Here is a 23799-nt window from a genome sequence, read left to right as displayed (position 1 = left end):
TTTTTTTCTTAATTTCTTACCCTGCAAAGCACCGTCAAAAATTTCCATAACCATGGCAATGATGAGATCACCACATCCTTCAAACCAATCTACACATCGTGTCTTCTTAACCATCAGGAAATCAAGAAAAGTCTATAAAAATGTTTCATTTGAATTGAGGCTGGATCTCCAATGGTACATGGAGAACAATTTTTGAATACCCACTTTATGTCCTGACTGACATTAGTAGAAAATAAAATGTGTACTCAGTACCATCAATCTATTTCTCAAAGGAATACTACATGCCCAATGCACAGTAAAATAGGCAGAGAAAATACAGTGCCAAAGCAACTCTCTTCTGTCATCACCTCTAGGTTTCTGAGTTGACATTGAGGTTGACTTGGAACTCGTCCAGTTGTGCAATTCCAATTCATTTGCAGAGAATCTGGGATTTTGCCCCAGAAATCCACTAATTCACAAACACTACTGCAGTTCATATTTTGAATTTTATGCAATCTGTAGGTGAGCACCTTTCTTCTTCAAGAAATTGCTGATTAAATCCCAACTTCAGCATTTTCATCATTATCATATAACTTATAAATTTCTGAGAGTTTTCTCATCTCCAGGGTTGCCTACTCCTAGGCATTTTAGGTAACAGGGGCAGCACTGATGATGCCTACCACAGTATCATGCTGAAAACTCAATAGAATGAACTTTCACCTAAAATGCTACTTTTCTAACCGTGTTCTTTTCATTTGATTCAACAGAGAAAAAAAATGTTGATTAATTGGATGGTTCACATTATCTGAAATGACTGAGTATACTAGGTAACTGAATCCTTTTCCAGATGAACTCTATGAAATGCTGTGTTGCAGTAGCAAACAAAGGTTATACCAAATTCATTTCATTAATTTTTAAATTTATACTAAAAATAATCTTCACAAAATCATTAGTTTTTTACAGAGACCACTAGTCTACAAGTGTTGGTCTCATCCCAGAAAGATATATTCCTGTCTCCTTAAAGAGGCTGAATACTGAGCAGACAATATTCCCAGTGGTCTGTGATAGCTTGGGGCAAAGGAGACAGATATGGGAAAACTAATGTGCTCAGGACTCTATTATATAAGGAGATTATGAAGTTCATGCAAACCTGAACCCCAAGCCATTACAACCACAATCAACTCTGATGTGTCCCTCATTGCCTACTGCTTCTGAAATTTTTGTTTCAAAAATTCTAAACAGAAGATACCTGGACAAAACAAATGGTCCATTGGAGATGATGGATCTTTCCAATGATTTCAGGTATGGGGGAGGTTGAGGAAGAATATTCCCCAGGGCAAAGACAATATTCCTAAATAAAGAAAAGCATAATCAACATAGCAAGACATGTCTGTAAATATAAATATGCAAATTGAAGCAGTGATGGCTCACTGCATTAGTGACCCCAGGTACAATATGTGATGGAAAATAAAAAATATAAAGCAACTCCTAATTTTTATACTCCCTGTGGTTGTGGTGCAGCAAATCTTTTCAAGAATTTTTTCACTGAGGTTAAGTAAAGAAAGTTACTTCCATTGAATTGGCCATCATTCAAAATTCTGCTACACTGCTTTTGAAGCTTCTCATAAAAAATGCCTAATTTTTTATGTGTGATAGTGTAATGAGGGTAAAAGAGGAGACAGCTAATATATTCACAATCAAGAGGGCTGGTATTCAGTTACTTGGGATTGAATGGTGAGGAGGTTCCCATGTCAGGTAGGAGAGTGCAATTGGTTCTACCCCAGGGGAAGTTTCTGGGCCTGGGGCAGCATGGGTCCAAATGAGTTCCTACTATGACATCATGGCTGCTCTTTAGATACTGCCTGACATTACAGAAAGGTAGAATGTACCACAATGACATCACTGTTCCCATGGCAACCAAAATGCATTCACTCCTGACTGGTTGAGGCAATTATTCAAATCAAGCATGGAATCAGAAGTGGTGGTAACAAGGAAGAAGGGGGTGAGTCCTGGAGCCTACTATTTTCAACATGTGCGATCCTAACTTCTTTTCACAGGAGCTGAATAGTCAGGGTATGTTGCAAGAGCAGACTTATGGGCCTATGGGTGAGCCAGATCCATCCAGAGCAAGTGATGCCATGTAAGTCTGACAGCTTGCACCAATAGGCAGTCCCTCAAGATGGCACTAAACATGTTTGATCACACCAGTTGTTTTTTTTTTGTTTGTTTTTTTTTTTTTTTTTTTTTTTTTTTTGCGGTGCTGCGGATTGTACCCACAGCCTTGTGCTTGCAAGGCAAGCACTCTACCAACTGAGCTATCTCCCCAGCCACACACCAGGCACAGGCATTTTTGCCAAGTGGCCACCCATTTACTGCTGCAGGCAATTTGTCCCCAGCATGACTAATGGACCTGGGAAGGACTGATGAGTTCAGGAGGGCTCAAGGATCATTTAGCCTTGAATGGGCATCAGTGTCATTGCCCTCACAATCTGCTCTTCCTTAAATGGGCTCCCTAGGACTTCATCCATTGATGTACCTGGCCTAGCACTTTACCAGGTAAAATGAATGATGGCTATTGACAACTGAGGGTAGGGGCACATCCAGTGAAGGTATGTGGGTTCATTGATGTTTGAATTGGGAATCATCTACAAAATCTCATGAAGTTGCCCTCATTTTTCTTGAAAACCCAAACCAGAGTTGGGACCTGTAAAATTTTACCTGTAAGTGGATGGTAGTTATTTCTGTGATGTCCTGTGAGAAGAAGAGGGAGTGAATTACTGAACACACATAATGGAAGCCAGAAAAGAGCAGGCAAGTGAGGAGAGATGTCCTGTGCATTCTCCAAATTCCAGGCCCTACTTCCTTTGCTACTGGCCCACAACTAGTCTTTGGTCTGAAATTCTCTTGGTATGAATTCCCAAGTGGCCATTGAACTCACCTTTTAAGGGCAGAAATATCTGACCAATGTGTCTTTACAGAAGTTTTCAACCTCTTCTTCTTACTAATGCAATTCCAATGCAGAGCCCTATGTGACAACAACAAGGGTCTTTTTAGTAGCCCCTGAAGGATGCAGACTACAGACTAGTGTCCCACAAACTGGCAAAAATATTCTCCTATAGCATAAGTGTGATGGATGAATCCAGGGCCTGCTCCTGACATGATGAGCACAATTTTCTAGAGCATGTCATCTTCTACCAAGGCAATCAAAACTAAATAAAGGAATGTTACAAAGTTTCAATGCTGAATATATAAAAACAACTGAGCTAAGGACATCCTGTGTGGCAGCAAAATACAGGGGTGTTGAGGATAAAACTTCAGGGAAGAAATACTCTAAAAATTGTCTTTGTTAAACCCCAAAGGACATTTTTCATCTTCAAACTACTATAGCAATACAGCAAGAATGAAATATGAGATCATTTAAGTAAGGAAAATTACTGAGAATAATTCCACTTGCAAAATATAAGAATAGTCTTGACAATTCTTAGAACTATCCAGTGGTTTACAATGGGAAGCTGTTCACACTTATGCTGATTTTGCTTTCCAGGCACAAGACCTCTGAGAAAAGCCATTCCTTACTCCACAGTAATTACACACAAACACTTAAACTTAAGAAAGGAGATATTTGGAAGTTCAACATCTAATGATGGCTCTTGAAATAAAGACTGCAATTCAACATCATTAATGTCAAGGAAAAAATCTCTGACATAATACAAAAATAAAAACTGCAAAAGGGTAAATGCTGAATTTCCAAAGCAGATGATTTTAAAGCATAACTAAAATATAATAGAAGTTATGTGCCAAGAAAAATGGAATCTAAGCATTTGCAAAATGCAAAATATTTTTTATTTGAAAATTCTTATATTCACCAAAACCTTGCCACAAACTCATTTTCTCTGATTTTACTTTTTAAATGAGAGTTACAAATGCATTTTTAACCTTCCTTACCATGCAAAGCACTATCAAAAAATTTTCAGAACCATGGAAAAGACGAGAACAGCACATTTTTCAACCATATCTAACCAGAATGGTTTCCAAAAATTCAGAAAAATCAAGAAAATCTACAAAAATGCTGAATTTGAATTGAGGCTGGATCTCCAATGTTGCAGGAAAACCAGATTTTAAATACTGACTGTCTGTGTGTCCTGACTGACATCAGAAGAATGTATGATAGGTATTCAGCACCAAGCACACAATTTCTTAAAGGAATAATAACCGCCCAATGCCCAGCTCTGCAGCCTAAGAAAATACAAGGCCACCATACCTCTCTTTTGTCAGCAGCTCTAGGCTTCTGCGCTGATATTTAGACTGAATTGGACCTACCCTGGTTGTACAAATCCAAACCATTTTCTGAGAGCCTGGGATTTTGCCCCAGAAATTCACTAATTCCCAAACATTACTGTGGTTGCTATTTTGAATTTCATGCCATTTAATGCAGGTGAGCACCTTTCTTCTTCAAAAACTTGCTGATTGAATACCAACTTCAGCATTTTTATAAATATTATATAGCATATCAGTTCCTGATAGTTGTCTCATCTCCAGGAATGACTACTCATAGGCAGTACAGGTCACAGGGGGAGCACTGCTGATTCCTACCACAGTGTCATGCTGACAACTCTCATTGGAATAAAATTCCATCTAAAAGTGCTACTTTTACAACTGTATTCTTTTCAATGGATTCAAGATAGAAGAAAAATGTTTAGGAATTAATGGGTTGGCATTCTTTAAAGTGGCTGAGTATAGTAGGTGACTGGACTACTTTTGGGTGAAATCTGTGAAATACTGGGATGGAAAACAAACCCAAAGTTTAACAAAACATATTCAAATAAATACTTTTATTCACATTAAAAATAATCATCCCAGAATATTTAGTTGCTTGCAAAGACCCAAAGTGTTGAAGTGGTGGTGTCAAGGCCCAAAGATTTATCCCTGTCTATCTAAGGAGGCAAGTGGTGATAACTGAATACTAAGTAGACACTTTTCCCAGTGTTCTGTGGTGGCCTGGGACAAAAGAGAGGCAGTCATATGTGTGAAACCTTATGTGATCAGGATGTTATTATATAAGGAAATTTTGGGGTTCAGGAAAACCTGAACCTCAAGACTGTACAACCACAGTCAACTGAGTCCCTCACTGCCTTCTCCTCCTGGAATTTTATTTTTTTCAAATTGTCTAAATAGCAGATATCTGGGCAAAACAAGCAGTTAAGTGGATTTTATGGATCTTTCCAATTATTTCAGGTTCAGGGGACTGAGAAAGGAATTTCTCCAAGGCAGAGTTTCCTGAATTAGGGAAGACCAAGTCAACTTAGCAAGACATGTCTGTAAATATAAATATGCAAATGGAGGCAGTGATGGCTCACTGCTTCAGTGACCCCAGGTACAATATATTTTGAAAAATAAAAAAATAAAGTGACACCTAATTTCAATAGTCCCTGTGGATGTGATTGCATCAAATCTTTTCAAGAATCATTGCACAGAGCTTAGGTGTAGAAAGTTGATTCCATTGAACTGTCTGTCCATCATTTGAATCTTGCTATACTGGTTTTGATGCATCTCAAAGAAATGCCTAAGATTTTTTTTTACCTGTGACTCTGTGAAATGAGAGTAAAATAGGAGACATCTAGGATATTCAAAGTCGAGTGGGCTAGCACTTAGAAACTTGTAATTTCAGGGTGAAAATATTCCATTTTCAGGTAGGAGAGTGCAGTTTCCTTCTCTCCTAAGGGGGTATTTCTGGGTCTGGGGCATCATGGATCCAAATAAGTGCCTTTTGTGACATTCTGCCTACTCTATACATAATGTCTGACAACACAGAATGTCAGAATGCAGGGTGATGACCTCACTGTTTCCATGGCTACCAGAAACCCTTCTCCTCCTGGCTGACTGAGACAAAGATTGAACTCAAACACTGCCTCAGCAGTGATTGTAAGAGGAAAGAGGAAACTCCCAGTTCTACAGTCAACTGTTTTCAACAAATGTGATCCTAATTTCTTCACCCAGGATCTTAGCACCCAGGGTCTCTTCAGGTAGAGCACTAAGGGGCTATGGGCAAACCATTTCCTTCCTTGGCATGTGGTGCCACTGAGCCTGACAGCCTACACCACCATGCAGGCCCACTAGATGGCGATGAACATGTTTGTCCTCACCAAGAATTGTTGCCATGTGGCCACTAGTAACCTGCTGCAGTCAATGGGACCCCAGCATGACTAGTGCACCTGAGAGGGACAGACAGATTCAGGATGGTGCATGAATCATTCAACCTAGCACAGGCCCCAGTGGCATTGCACTCCTGATCTGCTTTTCCTGGACTGCACTCCCTCATGATTTTGGCTAGTCAGGTAGCTGTACTAGGGCTTCACCAGGCTGTGGAATAATGGCTCTTGACAGCCGAGTGCAGGGGAGCATTCAGTGCAGCTTTGTGGATTCAGTGATATCAGATTTGGGAAATATCCACAAAATCTGGTGGGGTTCCCCTCATATATCATGAATGTCCAAACACATGAGAGCTGGAACCTGTGAAATTTGACCTGTATGTGGTAAATAGTGGTTCCTTTGCTGACTTGTGAGGAGAGGAGGGAGTGAATCACTGAGCACGTGTGATGGAGGCCATTAAAGAGCTAGCGTTTGAGGAGAGATGTCTTGTGCACTCTCTACCTGCCAGGTCCCACTTGCTTTCCTACTGTCCACAACTAGGCTGCTGTCTGAAATTCCCTTGGTAACAGTTTTCAAGGGGATCTTGAATTCACCTCTTAAGGGCAGAAATATCTGACTAGTGTGTCTTGACATAAGTATTCAAACTCTTGCACTTACTGCTGCCAGTCTGACACAGGCCCCACTGTGACAATACCAAGGGTCTTTTTAGCAGCCCCTGAAGGTTGCAGAATACATTCTAGTGCCCTAGAACCAGGCATAGATATGCTCCTACAAAGTGAATGTGATGGATGAAACCAGGTCCTAAAACTAACATGAGGAGCACAATTTCAGAGTATATCATTTTATAGCATGCATCATGGTGAAAAAGAGGAATGTAGCAAAGCTTTATATCAATATGTAAAAAAGGGATTTGCTAAGGACATTCTGTGGGGCAGTAAAACACAGGGATGTTGAAGATGAAAACCATCATCAGGAAGCAGCACTACAAAATTGTCATTGTTATAGGTCTCCAATAAGTACAAAGACATTTCTTCAGCTTCATACTAGTATAGACAGTACAGTAGGAAGGAACTGAAAGGTAATTCTGTAAGCAAAGATAATTACTGAAAATACCTCAATTTCCAAAGAATATGAATAATTTTGCCAATTCTTGGATCTATTCTGTGACTTGCAAGGGGAAGCTCTTTACACTTATGCTGATTGGCTTTTCTGGCACAAGAATTCTAAGGAAAGCCTTTTATTACTCCACAGCACTTCCATAAAAATACTTAAACTTGAGTGAGGAAATATTTGAAAGTTTAGCAATGAATGATGGCTCTCAAAATAAAGACTGTGCCTCATCATCAGGGATGTAAGGGAAAAATATCTCTTCTAAAATATCAAAATGAAATCCCAAAATTTCACAAGTGGACAATTTTAAAGAGTAACTATAGATGTGAAAGAAGTTTTCTACCATGATACATGTAACATAAAACATTTTCAAACTACAAAATCCTTCTTTATTAAAATTTTCTTATATCCATAACAAATATGCCACATACCCAATGTCTCTGATATTCTTTTTTAAATGTGTGTTATTCCTAAAAAGTGTGTTTTTTATCATTTCTTACCTTGCAAGGCACAATCAAAAAATTTCCCAGAACCATGGTGCACATGAGAATACCACATACTTTTCCAAAATCTAAATAGCATGGCTTCCAAAAATCCATGAAAGCAACCAAAATCTGTAAAAGTTCCACATTTGAATTGAGGCTGGCTCTTCAATGATACAGGGAAACCAGTTTTTAAATAATCTCTGTGCATCCTGACTGACACCAGAAGAAACTAAGAAATGTATTCACCATCAATTCACTGAAATTCTTAAAGGAATAATATCTTCTCAATGCACACACAAGATACTTAAAAATGCAGAGCCAAATGGAGCTCCTTCTGACATCACCTACAGATTTCATTGCTGATACTTAGGCTGATGTGGATCTGGGCCAGTGGTAAATGTGCAATTCATTTGCAGAGAACCCGGGAGTGTTCCCCAGAAGACTACTACCTCCCAAACACTACTGCAGTTGACATTTGAATTATTCCATTAAATACAGGTGAGCACCTTTATTCTCCACAAACTTGCTGATTAAATCCCCACTTCAGCAGTTTTGTTATTGCCATACAACTTATCTCCTGATCTTTGTCTCATCTCCAGGAATGCTTACTGTAAGATAAACCAGGTCACAGGGGGAGCACTGCTGATTCCTGCCATATGTTATGCTGAAAACTCATTCAAATGAACTTCCACGTAAAAGTGCTGCTTTTCTAACCTTCTTTTATTTACTTTATTTCACAGAAGAGAAAATGTTGTGGAATTGGAGTGTTGGCATTATCTAACAATGCTAACAATGGTAAGTAAATGCCTCCTCTTCTGTTCTAACTCTGTAAAATGCTATACTGGGAAAACAACCCAGGGCAAAACCAAACAAGTTCTAATGATTTTTTTAATTCACATTAAAAATAATTCTCTCAGAATCCTTAGTTGTATGAAAAGGTCCACTGCCATCAAGGGTTGGTTTCATGAGAGAAATATTCATTCCATTCCTCTCTATTTAAGGAGGAAAACAGTTTCAGTTGGATTAGTTGCCCTGTACAGAACAGGATTTCCCATTGGCCCCCAGATTTGCAACCCCAACATAATCTGGTTCCTCTTCTCCTGGGCAGAAAAGTGAAGAACTTATTTGTTGAAAACACTAGGTTCTGTTTCTCACCCCCCTCCTTGTCCCTCTTAACATCACTGCTGAGTCAGCCACTGTCTTGAATCATTTGTCTGCAGGGGAAAGGAGGGGAAGTGTTTCTGGTTGCTTTGGGATCGGTGATGTCATTGTGCTGCATTCTGTTTTCTGTGACATCAGGCAGTATCTTCAGAGCAACCAGGATATCACAGCAGGTATTCATTTGGACCCATGATTCAACAGGCTCAAAAACACCCCCAAGGGTAAGAAACAAAGTGTACTCTTTTAACTGACCCTGGAACCTCCTGGTCTTTCAATACCCAGGTGATGGTTGCCATCCCTTTTAACTTTGAATATCTTAGCTGTCTCCTATTTACTCTTATTTCACAGGATCACTGTTAAGAAACTTAGGCATTTCTTTGAGAAAGATTGAATCAAGGGTAGCAGGATTTTAAAAGATGGACAGTTAAATAGAATTAACTTTCAGACCTAGGCTGAGTGCAATGATACTTGAGAACTTTTCTGGAAAAACAACCACCTGGAACATGAAAAGTATTTTGTCTAATTTTTTACAATTTGTTTATTCTGTCATCACATATTGTGTCAGGATCACTGATGCAGTGAGCCATCACTGATTTCCTTTTGATATTTATACTTACAGACAACATCTGGCAAAGTCAATTAGGCCTTCCCTAATTTAAAAAAATTGCCTTTGCCCTAGATAAACTTATTCCTCATCCTCCTCCTTATATGAAATAATTGGGAAGTTCCATCACCTCAACTGGGCCATTTTTTTTTTTTGTCCAATTATCTGAGATTTAGACATTTTGAAAGAAAATTTCAGGAGGAGGAAGTAATGTGGGGCTAATGAAAGTTGACTGTGTTTGTAAAGTGTTTGGATTTAGGATTTCATTAAACCAAACATTCCTTATATAATAAGGTCCTGAGTACATAAGGTTTCCAACATGTGCCGTCCTCTGCTTTTCCCCAGGCCACCACAGACTAGTTGGAAAACTGTTTGCTCAGTATTCATCTACAATCATTTTCCTCCTTTAATAGACAGCTTTGATTCTTTCCCAAATGACACCAACGTTTGATGAAAGGGGGACTTTCCATACAAATAAGGATTGAGAGAATTATTTTTAATGTGAAATTAAAAATTCATAGAATGTGTTTGGTTTTGCCTTGTGTTGGTTTTCCAGCCAAGTACTTCACAGAGCCAGACCAGAAGAGGATCCAGTCACCTACCACAGTCAGGATCTTCAGATAATGCCAATCCACCAGTTCTTCAACATTTTCTCCTCTGTCAAGTCAAGTGAATACAACACAGTTGGAAAAGTACCACTTTAAGTGGAAGTTCATAACAATGAGTTTTCAGTAAAACACTGTTGTAGGAATCAGCAGTGCTCCCCTGGTGAACTGGATTACTATGAGACAGCATTCCTAGAGTTTAGACAAGTCTCAGGAGAAGATAGGTTAAATGATACTCACAAAAATGCTGGATTGGGGATTTAATAAGCAAGTTTGTGAAGAAGAAAGGTGCTCACCTGCATTTACTAGCATGATTCAAAACATCAACTACAATAGTGTTTGAGAAGTAGTAGACTTCTGGGGAACAATTCCAGGTTCTCTAAAAATGAATTTCACTTCTATACCTGGACTGTTCCATGTCAAGGTAAATGTCAGCTCGGAAATCTAAAGATGATGACCAAAGAGAGCTGTTTTTGGCACACATTTTCTCAGACTCTTGTGCTGTGATTTGGGAAGATATTACTCCTTTAAGAAATGAGTGAAATGGTGCTGAATACATATCTTGGTTTCTCCTGATTTCACTCAGGATGCACAGTGGGTATTTATAAACTGTTTTCCCTGAATTATTAGAGAGCCACTCTCAATTTAAATGAACTATTTTTACAGATTATAATGATTTTGTGGATGTGTGAATGCCATGTTATGTAGATTTGGTTGAAGGATGTGGTGTACTCATCTTTGCCATGGTCTGGAAATTTCTTGACAGTGCTTTGCAAGGTAAAGGGTGATAAAAGAACACCGTTTTGAAAAAGGTCATGTTTAAAGAACTAAATCAGCGACATTGGGTCTGTGGCGTGTTTGTGGTGGATAGAAGAATTTCTTTTTTTTTTCTTTTTCTTTTTTCTTTTTTCTTTTCTTTTTTGTTATTTTCCCTTTCCCCCCACCCCTCCCACCCCTCTTTACCCTCTATACAGTACTTCCTTCCTCCATACTTGCCCCCCTCCCTAACCCTAACTCTAACCCTAATACTAACCCTTCCCTCCCCCCCATTATGTGTCATCCTCCACTTATTAATGATATCATTCATCCTTTGGCTTTTTGAGATTGGCTTATCTCACTTAGCATGATATTCTCCAATTTCATCCATTTGCCTGCAAATGCCATAATTTTATCATTCTTTATGGCTGAGTAATATTCCATTGTATATATATACCACAGTTTCTTTATCCACTCGTCAGTTGAAGGGCATCTAGGTTGGTTCCACAGTCTGGCTATTGTGAAATGAGCAGCTATGAACATTGATGTGGCTGTATATCTGTAGTATGCTGATTTTAAGTCCTTTAGGTATAGGCCAAGGAGAGGGATAGCTGGGTCAAATGGAGGGTCCATTCCAAGTTTTCTAAGGAATCTCCACACTGCTTTCCAGAGTGTCTGCACTAATTTGCAGCCCCACCAGCAATGTATGAGTGTACATTTCTCTCCACATCCTCACCAACACCTGTTGTTGCTCGTATTCTTGATAATCACCATTGTAATTGGGGTGAGATGGAATCTTAGGGTGGTATTGATTTGCATTTTTCTTATTACTAGAGATGTTGAGCATTTTTCCATATGTTTGTTGATTGCTTGTAGATATTCTTCTGTGAAGTGTCTATTCATTTCCTTAGCCCATTTATCGACTGGATTATTTGAATTCTTGGAGTAGAGTTTTTTGAGTTCTCTATAGATTCTGCAGATTAGTGCTCTATCTGAAGTATGATTGGCAAAGATATTCTCCCACTCTGTAGGCTCTTTCTTCGCATTGCTGATAGTTTCCTTTGCTGAGAGAAAGCTTTTTAGTTTGAATCTATCCCAGTGGTTGATTCTAGCTTTTATTTCTTGTGCTATGGGACTCCTGTTAAGGAAGTCTGATCCTAGACCAACAAGGTGAAGATTTGGACCTACTTTTTCTTCTATAATCTGCAGGATCTCTGATCTGATTCCAAGGTCCTTAATCCATTTTGAGTTTAGTTTCGTGCATGCTGAGAGATATGGGTTTAGATTAATATTGTTGCATATGGATTTCCAATTCTCCCAGCACCATTTGTTGAAGAGGCTATCTTTTCTCCATTGCATATTTTTGGCCCCTTTTTCTAGTATGAGAAAATTGTATTTATTTGGGTTTGTGTCCATGTCCTCTATTCTGTACCATTGATCTACCTTTCTATTTTGATACCAATACCATGCCGTTTTTGTTACTATTGCTTTGTAGTAGAGTTGAAGATCTGGTATTGCAATATCCCCTGTTTCACTCTTCCTGCTAAGGATAGCTTTAGCTATTCTGGGTTTCTTATTCTTCCAGATGAATTTCATAATTGCTTGCTCTATTTCTGTAAGGTACGTCATTGGGATTTTAATTGGAATTGCATTGAATTTGTATAGCACTTTAGGTAGTATGACCATTTTGACAATATTAATTCTTCCTATCCAAGAACATGGAAGATCTTTCCATCTTCTAAGGTGTTCTTTAATTTCTTTCTTTAGTGTTGTATAGGTCTCATTGTAGAGGTCTTTCACCTCTTTTGTGAGATTGATTCCCAAGTATTTTATTTTTTTCTAGGCTATTGTGAATGGGGTAGTTTTCCTAATTTCTCATTCTGGAAATTCATCACTTATGTATAAAAATGCGTTGGATTTATGGGCATTGATCTTGTAACCTGCTACTTTACTGAATTCACTTATGAGTTCTAAGAGTTTTCTGGTGGAATTTCCAGGTTCCTCTAAATATATAATCATGTCATCAGTGAACAGGGATAGTTTGAGTTCTTCTTTTCCAATTCGTATCCCTTTAATTTCTTTGGTTTGTCTAATTGCTCTGGCCAGAGTCTCAAGAACGATGTTGAATAGAAGTGGTGAAAGAGGGCATCCCTGACTTGTTCCAGTTTTTAGGGGGAATGCTTTCAGTTTTTCACCATTTAGAATGATATTAGCCATGGGCCTAGCATAAATGGCCTTTACAATGTTAAGGAATGTTCCCACTATCCCTTTTTTTTCTAGTGTTTTGAGCATGAAGGGGTGCTGTATTTTATCAAATGCTTTTTCTGCATCTATTGAAATAATCATGTGATTCTTGACTTTAAGTCTATTAATATGGTGAATTACGTTTATTGATTTCCTGATGTTGAACCAACCTTGCATTTCTGGGATGAAACCCACTTGATCATGGTGCACTATCTTTTTAATATGTTTTTGTATGTGATTTGCTAAAATTTTGTTGAGAATTTTTGCATCGATGTTCATTAAGGATATTGGTTTGAAATTTTCTTTCCTTGATGAGTCTCTGTCTGGTTTAGGTATCAGTGTGATATTGGCTTCACAGAATGAGTTTGGGAGGGTTCCCTCCTCTTCTATTTTATGGAATACTTTGAGAAGCATTGGAATGAACTCTTCTTTAAAGGTTTTGTAGAACTCGGCTGAGAACCCATCTGGTCCTGGACTTTTCTTTGTTAGTAGGCTTTTGATGACTTCTTCTATTTCAGTACATGAAATTGGTCTATTTAAATTGTTTATGTCCTCCTCGTTCAGTTTAGGCAATTCATATGTCTCTAGAAACCTGTTGATGTCTTTGAAATTTTCTATTTTGTTGGAGTATAGATTTTCAAAAGAGCTTCTAATTATGTTTTGTATTTCAATCCTGTCTGTTGTGATATTTCCTTGTTCATTCCGAATTTTAGTGATTTGGGTTTTCTCTCATCTTCTCTTTGTTAGTGTGGCTAAAGGTTTGTCAATTTTGTTTATTTTTTCAAAGAACCAACTATTTATTTGTCAATTTTTTGTATTGTTTCTTTTGTTTCAATTTCATTGATTTCAGCTCTGAGTTTAACTATTTCCTGTCTTCTACTACTTTTGCTGCTGTTCTGTTCTTCTTTTTCTGGGGCTTTGAGCTGTAGTGTTAGGTCGTTTATTTGTTGAGTTTTACTTCTTTTATTAAATGCGCTCGATGAAATAAATTTCCCTCTAAGTACTGCTTTCATAGTGTCCCAGAGATTTTGATATGATGTTTCTTTGTTCTCATTTACCTCTAAGAATTTTTTAATTTCCTTCCTAATATCTTCTTTTATCCATTCATCATATAATAGCATATTGTTTAATCTCCAGGTGTCGGAATAGTTTCTGTGTTTTATTCTTTCATTTATTTCTAACTTCAATCCATTATGATCTGATAGAATACATGCTAGTGTCTCTATCTTCTTGTATTTGCTAACATTAGCTTTGTGGCATAATATATGGTCTATTTTAGAGAAAGATCCATGTGCTGCTGAGAAGAAAGTGTATCCGCTCTTGGTTGAATTGTTTATTCTATAAATGTCCGTTAAGTCTAAATTATTGATTGTGTTATTGAGATCCATGGTTTCTTTGTTCAATTTTTGTCTGGAAGATCTGTCCAGTGGTGAGAGAGGCGTGTTAAAATCACCTAGTATTATTGTGTTATGGTCTATTTGGTTTCTGAAATTGAGAAGGATTTGTTTGACATACATGGATGAGCCACTGTTTGGGGCATAGATGTTTATGATTGTTATATCTTGCTGATTTATGCTTCCCTTAAGAAGTATGAAATGTCCTTCTTTATCCCTTCTGACTAACTTGGCTTGAAGTCCACATTATCGGAAATGAGGATGGATACTCCAGCTTTTTTGCTGAGTCCATGTGCATGGTATGTTTTTCCCCATGCTTTCACCTTTAGTCTATGGGTATCTTTTTCTTTGAGGTGAGTCTCTTGCAGGCAACATATTGTTGGATCTTTCTTTTTAATCCAGTCTGCCAGTCTATGTCTTAGGATTGATGAATTCAGGGCATTAACATTCAGGGTTATTATAGAGAAATGATTTGGTTTCCTGGTCATTTGGTTCATTTTTTAAATTTTGTTTATTTATTTGTTTGACACAACTTGTTTCCACCTTTATTTGACAATTCCTTTAGGATAATTCCTCCCTTTGCTGATTTGCTTCTTTGTTTTTCATCTCTTCCTCATGGAATATTTTGCTGAGAATGTTCTGTAATGCTGGCTTTCTTTTTGTAAATTCTTTTAGCATTTGTTTATCATGGAAGGATTTTATTTCATTGTCAAATTTGAAGGAAAGTTTTACTGGGTATAAGATTCTTGGTTGGCATCCATTTTCTTTCAGGGCTTGAAAAATGTTGTTCCAGGCCCTTCCAGCTTTTAGGGTCTGGATTGAAAAATCTGCTGATATGCGTATTGGTTTCCCCCTGAATGTAATTTGGTTCTTTTCTCTCACAGCCTTTATAATTCTGTCTTTATTTTGTATGTTAGGTATTTTCATTATAATGTGCCTTGGTGTGGGTCTGTTGTAATTTTGTGTATTTGGAGTCCTATAGGCCTCTTGAACTTGATTTTCCAATTCATTCTTCAGATTTGGGAAATTTTCTGATATTATTTCATTGAATAAATTGTTCATTCCTTTGGCTTGTTTCTCTAGACCTTCCTCAATCCTGATAATTCTTCAATTTGGCCTTTTCATGATATCCCATAGTTCTTGTAGATTCTGTTAATGATTTCTTACCATCTTCTCTGTTCAACTTTGTTTTCAAGGTTAAATATTTTGTCTTCAATGTCTGAGGTTCTGTCTTCCAGGTGTTCTATCCTATTGGATATGCTTTCTATGGAGTTCTTAATTTGGTTTATTGTTTCCTTCATGTCAAGGATTTCTGTTTGTTTTTTTTTTTTTCAATATCTCTAACTCTATTGAAATGATCTTTTGCTTCCTGCATTTGCTCTTTTAACTGTCGATTGGTGCAATCATTCAATGCTTGCATTTGCTCTTTCATCTCATTGTTTGCTTCTCTGATCATTTTAATTATGTACATTCTGAACTCCTTTTCTGTCATTTCTTCTGCCATGCTGTCATTGGGTTTTATTGTTGTAACATCTAGATTTGTTTGCAGCATTTTCTTTCCTTGTTTTCTCATATTGTTCAGGTATCAGTGGACCGCTGAGATATTGCAGATTTCCTCTAGTGATTTACAATGTCCCTGAAGATTTCTATATATATCCCCCTTAGCCTTCAGTAGGCTGAAGTCTTGGAGGAAGTTGATAATGCAGTGCTCCACAAGGAAGCTGCCTCTCTAGGAGTGGTGGCCTTCAGGTGGGGTATAATCCCTGCTAGTGGGCAGAGGTGCCTCCACTTGTTGACCAATGGTCATCCAAAGGGGACCTAGGCTGCTGGCTGAGGCAAGGCCTGTTTGGGCCTGAGTCTCTGGTTTTACCGTCCTTGTGGGGAAACCTCACCCAGCAGGGAAGACACACCCGGTGGGGAGGTCTCGCTGGTCAGTTCCCTCCTAGATGTTCTCCTCAATTTCAGCTACCACCTGGTCTGGGCTGCCTTCCTCTGCAAAGTTCCCAGGGGCCCGGCCCTGCCTCCTGGGCCTGGGAGCCTCACCCTTCGCAGATGAATCTCCTTAGGCTGCCCCTCCTCAGAGAATCTGCCCGCAGGCTTCGCTTCACCCTTAGCCTGTCTCTGTGCGTCTCTTTCACCAAGAAGCCTCCTAGATCCTGGGACCCTGTTCTGCACCTAATCGCCTGGCTATGCAGCCCCTCCTCTGAGCAGCCACCTGGGGCCCCGAACAATCGCTCTGAGTCCCAGAGACCCGCCACAGGCCTCTTCCTCCAGACAGCCACCCAGTATTCTGTTGTGGTCACTAGGAGTCCAAGAAACTCACTTCGTGCCTCCTCCTCCCACCCACCACCCGTAGCCCTGGGCAATCACTCACTCTAAGTCGAAGTGACCCTCCCCATTCCTCCTCCTTTTCCAGATAACCCCCTGGGTGTTCAGGAGCAGTCGCTCTGAGTGGCTCTGAATCCACGTGACCCACTGCATGGGTCCTCTGGGCAACTGCCCGGAGCTCTGGTGCGGCCACTCAAGACCAAGTGACCCACCACGCTTATCCTCCAGGCAGCCCCCCTGTGTTCAGGCGCTGTCACTTTACGTCCAAGCAACTCACCACTCGCCTTCTCCTCTGAGTAGCCGCCTGGAGCGCTAATGCAGTCCGAATGACCCGCCGCGCTCCTCCTCCTCTTCCTCCTACTCCTCCGGGCAGGCCCCGGGGTTCAGAAGTGGTCTGAGTTCAAACAGCTCGCCACGCAGCCGCCTGCAGCTCTGGTGTAGTCACCCCGAATCCAAGCGGCCACGCTCCTCTTCCTCCTCCTCGTCCTCAGGGCAGGCCCCGGTGTTCAGAAGCGGTCGTTTAGAGTCCAAACTGCTCGCTGTGGAGCTTCTCCTCTGGCAACCTCCTGTAGCTCTGGTGCAGTCACTCCGAATCCTTGTGGCCACATTCCTCCTCCTCTTCCTCAGGGCAAGCCCCGGTGTCCTGAGTCCACACAGCTCTCCTCACCACTCCTCCCCTAGGCAGCCGCTGGAGTCCCAGTGGTTGCTCCGAGTCCCAGCGCCGTGCCGAGAGGCCTCCTTTACGGCACTCCCAGTTGTTCGCGTTCACTGCTCCAGCGGGGGGAGGGGTGTCTCACAGGCAGCTCTACTTCACAAAGTTCCCTGCGTTCCGGGACCACCGTCCCATCCGGGATGCCTTCCCAATGGGTGAGAGTCACCCAGCTGCTTTGAGTTGGTCCCAAGTGTCTCAATACCTCCTCTTTTGAATCCTGAGTCCTGGAGCAACATGAAATGTAGCCACCCTCTAGGCCGCCATCTTCTAGAAGAATTTCTAATAAAAAAAAGATATTGTATTTTGCATATCCCTTAGATTCTGTTTTTTTTTTTTTTTTTTTTTTGGCAGGTAAATTCTATCACTCCTATTTTGGGTTTTCATTTTTTTTTTTTGTATGCACAGTGTTAGATCTATATTCTGCTTCTTCTTTTTTATTCATTTTTGAAAAAAAATTATTAAAAATCATAAATTTACAGGGAAAAATAACAGAATGAATGGGTTTTCATTTTTTAAATTTTAGTATAGAATTTTTCTTTACATCTCTGATATATAGGTGCACACTTTATTCCTAGAGGCCTAATTCAGTGCTGAAATTCCAAATAAATTCTTCTTAAGTTTAAGTGCTTATGTGCAGTTATTGTGGAGTAAGGAAAGCATTTTTTCAGAGGTCTTTTGCCAGAAAAGCCAAATCAGCAAAAGTGTAAACAACTGTCCCTTGGAAGCAACAGCTTAGGTCTAAGAATTTGCAATGTCATTTGAGTTATTTGCAAGTTGAGTTATTGTCAGTAATTATCTTTGCTTACTGAATAATCTTGAAATTCCTTCCTGTTCTAGTGATATAGTAGTTTGAAGCTGAAGAAATTTCCTTTTGTTTTTTTTGGAAAACCATTAACAATGAAAATACCTTCACTGTTTGTTCACTGAAGTTGGTTTGATCTCTAATACCCCTGTGTCTTACTGCCCCACAGAATATTTATAGCACATTCCTTTTTGCATATTTAACTTTGAAGACTTGTAACATTCCTCTCTTTCATCATTATGCATGTTAGATGATGATAAGCTCTGGAAAATTGTGTTCATCGTGTCACATACATGCCCTTGTATTATTCATCACATTCACGTTATAGGAACATAAATATAAGCCTCTATCCCGGTGCAAAGCAGTAGGTGCTCTTTTTGAAAACCAGATGGCAGGTGCATTGGCTCCCCCTGACAATGTCCTGGCTCAGTGTGGGGGTGCCTGGCTCTCCCTGCAGTGCTTGACAGAGTTCCACTGAAGGATGATTGCAAAGACACATCCTAAAAGGATTGCATGCCTGATGTATGCCTCCCTAGCTTGGATGTTATTCTGTGGAGTTTTTCTAATAATATATTACTCATTTCAATCTAGGGATCTTGCTAGAGGTGATGGGAATAATTCTACAAATTTCCAGAAAAACATCATGGAGACAAAACACATGTTGAAACCCTGTGATGTTAACCTCAATACAGAAGAATGTTTTTATTATGTTAGAAATCAAACACTGCATTTACTGGCATAGCCAGAACCTGCTGCGGCACTGAAACTTATAGATAACAATGTTTCCCCAAGTTCTAAGCACAAAGCACCTCCCACAGTAGCTACTAGATATGGACCAGCTTATTTTATCAATGGCAAGCCCTGGTACTCCCCTAAAGAGAAGCCCTTAGAGAAGGTAGATATAGATCTCCCCCTGTCTCCCACAGGGTGGTTTAATACAGATGATGGTTTTGTTTATATGTGGTGGTAAGGTAAAAGAATAATGTTTCACAACATTCCTTCCTTCCTACAAAGAATAGGTCACCCCTATAATAAACATTGGTACACAATAACCATTGGGACTGCTGCCCTCCTGTAGCCCTTAACTCAGCAATTCAGATATTAACCAGATGAACCTAGTAGAGATGGTCACATGACATTATTTGTCTATCACTTTACTGCAAAAGTAATAAGAATAGTCTTAGGTCATATAGAGTTTAGATATTAAGGAAATAAACATTGAATTAGCTCATTGACTTAGTTAAATATTCTTAAAATAATTGTGATTAGGTAAGGATAATCTGTAAGGTTACTGTTTTCTCATAATCTTTTGGTAAAAACAATTTCTGCCTACGCTTTGGAAACTTCTTTGATTTTATTAATCACAAGCCTGTCATCAAAGCCTGAAGAAATATGTATATAAACCCAGACTTCCCCAGAATAAAGTAGTAATGATTGCACCAGAACTAGAGTCTGTGTCTTTCATTCTCCATCCATCACCAATGCTGTCTCCTGCACCCTGTTTACCTGTGTGGAACCCGTGGACTCCTGCTAGGGCTAGACCCTGGCAGCTCAGCACTGCTGAGTGGAGAGATCATGTTCTTGTTCTGCCTAGTCAGAATTGGAGTGGAGTTTCTGCCATGTACCTTTCTGCTCATCTTTGGCAGTGGAATGTGGAAAGCTTTCTGTTTCCTCAGGCATTAGTCTCACTGCTTGCAGACCACAGAAATGCTGCTTGACTAGGGGGTAATTTGTGGATGGGCTCCACACAGGTCATCAATTCTTCCTGCCCTCATATACTCCACATTCCCCAAGATCACAGCTTCCTGCAGGAAGCCATCCTATATGCCAAAGTGGAGCCTGGTCAGGCCACAGCCTGGCACAGGAAGTAAAGCAGTACTGGGGGCACTCACCAGGCTCTGTCAGGGTCCTGGTTCTCCACCTGCTTATCTCCTATCTCAGTGCCTGTGGATGGCAGTGCCGCCCTAGATGGTGCTGGTAGATCAGTTTCTTCCTCTCTTTGACCAAATTGTAATCAAATTTATTTTTCTCTTAGTTCTGATTCTTTTAAAGTCCCCAGTCCCATCAGCATTGACTCCAGATTCTTGGGTCCCAGGAAGATATAATGATTTCCCCAGTGCCTATTCTCCTATGAGCACTCCCAAGGGTCCCCAATCTTGGCCCCTCAAGAAGGTGCTATCCATACCATCTGCACAGTGGTTGCCATGTGCAGTCTGGTTCTGGGTGTCCACCTACCAGGGTCTCTTTGCCCCTCCTGAACCCTCATCATCCTTTCTTTGTCCCCTATGCCAGGGCCCACAGCAAGACCTTCTAAAAACATGGAGCTCTCACCTGCCAAGTCCACTCCAAGCTGCTCCTGGCCTTAAGGGCAGGTCACTGGGCACAGTCAGGGCTGGAGAGAGTCCAGCAGAGAGGATCTATGAGCCTGGAGGCCTGCCCCATGCTTAATCTCCACTTCCTAGTTCTACATTGCCACAGCTGGAGTACAGACCAGGGGAGAAATGGAAAGACTCAGAATCTGTGGGCAGTAATTCCCTGGAATTGGCTATTAGATGGACAGACCATGTGCGTGAGGGGTGGTGGGAACCTGCAGCTTTAGGGCATAGCAATGCTGCATTGTGGGGCATGGATTCTGTCCTGTGGGCACACATATATGGCCTGGAGTGAGTGGCATCACCTGAGCTGGGGCCTGGGCCCTCAGTGTATCAACAGAGACCAGAGTCAGGGAGAGACTCATTAGGGCCAGGAGTAGAGCCCCAGTGATTCTGAGCCCCTCCTCTAGATTCCAATGCCCCCAGAGTCTTCCCACAGCCAAGGAACCTGGTTTGCAGTGGAGGACACAGTACACATGCACACAACTTTCCCACCACTGACAATGTAATGAGCCATAAAAATTTCCAGTAAAGTCAAATAAATTTGTATGTGTGTAGTGACATGTGTACAAGTGATGTGGGTAAAGTGTGCAAGTGGGTGTGCATGAGATGTGTGTGCTGTTTATTTGGACACATGGGTGCTGTGAATGTTGTGTGTTTTTTGTGTGTAAAGGATGTGTCCTTCGTGAGGGTTTTTGTGTTTTGAGTGGAGTGCCTTTGTGACATGTAATGAGGCGTATAAACATGTGGGGCGTGCAGTGATGTGTAATGTGTGATGTGTAAGTTATGTGCATGCACCTGGTGTGTGCTGTGTGTTTTGATGTGTGTTGTGTCCTGTGCAAGGAGGTTTTTAAATTTTTTTTTTTTGTAAACCAATGGAATACATATTGTTTCTGTTTGTACATGAAGTAACAGCATACCATTTGCATATTCATACATTTACATAGAGTAATGATGTTTGATTCATTCCGTTATATTTTCCTTCCCCCTCACCTCTCCCACCACTCTTTCCCCTCTATACAGTCCCTCCTTCTTCCATTCTTGCCCCCCTCCTACCTACCATTACGTGTCATAATCTGCTTATCAGTGAGATCATTCATCTTTTGGATTTTTTTAGATTGGCTTATCTCACTTAGCATGATATTCTCCAATTCCATCCATTTGCCTGCAAATGCCATAATTTTATCATTCTTTATGGCTGAGTAATATTCCATTGTATATATACACAGTTTCTTTATCCATTCATCAATTGAAGAGCATCTAGGTTGGTTTCATAGTCTGGCTATTGTGAATTGAGCAGCTATGAACATTGATGTGGCTGTATCTCTGTAGTAGTCTGATTTTAAGTCCTTTGGGTATGGGCCGAGAAGTGGGACAGCTGGGTCAAATGGTAGGTCCATTCCAAGTTTTCTAAGAAATCTCCACACTGCTTTCCAGAGTGGCTGCACTAATTTGCAACCCCACCAGCAACGTATGAGTGTACCTTTCTCCCCACATCCTCTCCAACACCTATTGTTGCTTGTATTCTTGATAATCGCCATTCTAATTGGGGTGAGATGGAATCTTAGTGTAGTTTTGATTTGCATTTCTCTTATTACTAAAAATGGTGAACTTTTTTTATATGTTTGTTGATTGCTTGTAGATCTTCTTCTGTGAAGTGTCTGTTCATTTCCTTAGCCCATTTGTTGATTGGGTTATTTGTATTCTTGGTGTACAGTTTTTTGACTTCTTTATATATTCTGGAAATTAGCGCTCTATCTGAAGTATGAGGGGCAAAGATTTTCTTGCACTCTGTAGGCTCTCTCTTCACATTGCTGATAGTTTCCTTTGCTGAAAGAAAGCTAATAAGTTTGAATCTATCCCAGTTATTGATTCTTGCTTTTATTTCTTGTGCTATGGAAGTTCTGTTAAGGAAATCTGATCCTAAGCCAACAAAGTGAAGATTTGAACCTACTTTTTTTCTACAAGATGCAGGGTCTCTGCTCTGATATCAAGGTCCTTGATCCATTGTGAATTGAGTTTTGTGCAGGGTGAGAGATAGGGTTTTAGTTTCATTCTGTTGCATATGGATTTCCAGTTTTGCCAGAACCATACGTTGAAGAGGCTATCTTTTCTCCTTTGCATGTTTTTGGCACCTTTGTCTCATATTAGAAAATTGTATTTATTTGGGTTTGTGTCCATGTCCTCTATTGTGTACCATTGATCTACCTATCTATTTTGGTGCCAATACCATGCTGTTTTTGTTACTATTGCTTTGTAGTATAGCTGAAGTTCTGGTATTGTGATACCCCCTATTTCATTCTTCTTGATAAGGATTGCTTATGCTATTCTGGGTTTCTTATTCTTCCAGATGAATTTCATGACTGCTTGCTCTATTTCTGTAAGGTACATCATTGGGAATTTAATTGGAATTGCATTGAATCTGTATAGCACTTTTGGTAGTATGGCCATTTTGACAATATTAATTCTGCCTGTTCAAAAACATGGCAGATCTTTTCATCTTCTAAGGTCTTCCATAATTACTTTCTTCAATGTTTTGTGTTTTCATCGTAGAGATCTTTTACCTCTTTGGTTAGATGGATGCCGAAGTATTTTATTTTTTTTCAGGCTATTGCAAATGGAGTTGTTTTCCTCATTTCCCTTTCAGCTATTTCATCGCTTGTGTATAAAAATGCTTTAGATTTATGCATGTTGATTTTATAGCCTGCTATTTTGCTGAATTCATAGATGAGGCCTAGAAGTTTTCTGCAGGAGGTTTTTGGATCCTCTAAGTATAGAATCATGTCACCCACAAATAGTGACAGCTTAAGTTCCTCTTTTCCTATTCGTATCCCTTTAATTTCTTTAGTCTTTCTAATTGCTCTGGCTAGAGTTTTGAGGACCATGTTGAATAGAATTGGTGAAAGAGGACATCCCTGTCTTGTTCCACTTTTTAAAGGGAATGGTTTCAGTTTTTCTCCATTAAGAATGATATTGGCCATGGGCTTAGCATAAATAGCCTTTACAATGTTCAGGTATGTTCCTACTATCCCTATTTTATCTAGTGTTTTGAGCATGAAAGGGTGTTGTATTTTGTTGAACACTTTTTCTGTGTCAA

The sequence above is a fragment of the Sciurus vulgaris genome (assembly GCF_902686455.1).
Source record: "Sciurus vulgaris genome assembly, contig: HiC_scaffold_632_arrow_ctg1, whole genome shotgun sequence".
Classification (NCBI taxonomy): Eukaryota; Metazoa; Chordata; class Mammalia; order Rodentia; family Sciuridae; genus Sciurus; species Sciurus vulgaris.
Note: the sequence above shows the minus strand (reverse complement) of the source record.